Raw genomic sequence first — 2,332 nt, 5'->3', positions numbered from 1 at the left:
CCGTTTCTCATGCTCCCTCTCCGGAATCGAACCCTGATTCCCCGTTACCCGTTATCACCATGGTAAGCATAGCACTTACCATCGACAGTCTGATAGGGCAGACACTTGATAGATGCGTCGCCGGCTCGAGGCCGTGCGATCCGCTAGAGTTATCCAGAGTCACCAAAGAGACGAGCCTTGCGGCTCGGCTGGCTTCGAACTGATAAACGCGCTCTTCCCCTCAGAAAGGGTCGGAGCTTTAGTGCATGTATTAGCTCTAGAATTACCACAGTTATCCAAGTAGGATTGTATCATCTAAGGAACCATAACTGATCTAATGAGCCATTCGCAGTTTCACTGTGCTAGAGTTTGTACTTAGACATGCATGGCTTAATCTTTGAGACAAGCATATGATTACTGGCAGGATCAACCAGATAGGCCCGAGTCTTCGCAGACAAGAGACCGGGACGTCCGAACCGCCGGCGAGGAGAACTCCGGAACACACGAGCGAGTCCCGTAAAAAGCTCAACCCGACCGAGGCGGCCAGCCGTCCCTGCCACAATCCCCTCCACCGAGAGCGTTCTCGGGGCGGAAAAGCGACAGATTCTCACAAAGCCCGACCCGAAACGATAGAGCGGGGTGACGCCACGGGCTACTTTGACGTCGGCGGTTTGATTCTCGTACCGAGCGCAGACGAACCCCGGATGCCGGGGTCTGCCTTCCTCACGACAATCAGATTGCTTATACAAGCAGTTGGTAGCAAAGACGAGCGAGTGTGCGACCCGATCGCCTAGCTGCAACTTCGACAGTTGCATTCTCAACCTCTCTCAGTCTACCACGAGCCGTTTTCTGACTCCCTGCGACGAGGACGTCCCTTCCTAACGATAAGGCAGGGCCACCCCGGGAAACGAGAGCGACGTGTGCCGACCGTTCCCTTTCGTCATGGGAGCACTGGTCGCCAGTAAGCGAAGGGGGTCTTGCGAACGTTGCTGCGTGTCAGATGATTTGCCACGGAGACGAGGATCGAGACCCACCGTACTACCGAGGAGCAGCGCACGATACACGGAGAGTCAAGGGCGAGGCACCTGCAACTGAACCGAGATCACGCGCAAATATCTAACCACACGAGCAGCGTTCATGCGTCGTAGTATCCCCGAGGAGAAACCCGCCCGCATTCCGGATTACCGACACCCGGCGCACCGCGCCAGTCCCACCGAGAGCTGCCGTACAACACGAGCCGTTGCACTGCAGGCGGGACTGGCCTCCTTCACAATATCTGCCAACCCCGCCAATACGTTGGATAGTTAGCCTGTCACGCGGCCGACCCTCGCGTTCTAAAAAGTTAATATTTCTAAACCTATTCGGCCGATTCTCACGAAATTTTGCATGTATCTTCGTTATACTTTGTATTTTCCTCAGATATAATCAGCTTTGCGATAGACCCATTACATCTGGAGTTATGGCTTGGAAAAGAGGAAAAACCGTCTTTTTTCACACGAAACGAGACAATAAAAACGTTATATTTCCTACGGTATGGGACCGAACCCAATCAAACCTCACACACGGGTGCATCTCGTCTGTGTACCACTTTTGACAACCATTTACCATCATTTTGATACTCCTCTATGAAGCAGTACTCCATCTTTCAATAAAAATTATTCACTCCCAAGGCATCACACACATTAATACGACACATATGTGTAAATATGCAACCGATACGTGATATACCCTCCAGTTACACATACAACCTGCATTACTGCAGCTCTTCCAACATACATCTCACATGAAAACACCATCAGAGGGTCCACAGCAACCCGTACATGTATCCTCCTATCAAGGATTTTCGGTCTCTGGCCACATTCTGGAGTAGTAATACTGTTTGGGCGATGAACACTGGTGACAAGTACATAAATGCCAGTACCGACTGTTCGGCTGTACAAGTAACAGTCAAGAATACACATGATAAATGTTTCTGACAGTTAAAAATACCGCTCCTTCACACAATAATATAAACATAAGAGCACGCATTCGCCTTCTTATGTCTACATCGTATCACACATAGATACATGAAATCTTTTCATATGTGACCTGTCTAGAGTTAGTATCGGGTATCTTATTCAAAAGGCTTACATGAAACATCCAGCCTGATGTGGTCATATAGTCCGAAAGAGTTTCTTGTGGTAACAATTACACTGAGCTGAAATCACTTTAACCAGAGTTCACTGTACGTTTATAGGCCCCCTAAGCAGTCCATTAAGCACATAACTTCAATGGTTGTGTGCAAAGCAGCGAACGAGAGGTTAAAAACATATAAAACAGCAACAAAATACATCTTGAGTAAACAATGCAAACT

The sequence above is a fragment of the Haliotis asinina genome, unplaced genomic scaffold, assembly GCF_037392515.1.
Source record: "Haliotis asinina isolate JCU_RB_2024 unplaced genomic scaffold, JCU_Hal_asi_v2 scaffold_131, whole genome shotgun sequence".
Taxonomy (NCBI): Eukaryota; Metazoa; Mollusca; class Gastropoda; order Lepetellida; family Haliotidae; genus Haliotis; species Haliotis asinina.
Note: the sequence above shows the minus strand (reverse complement) of the source record.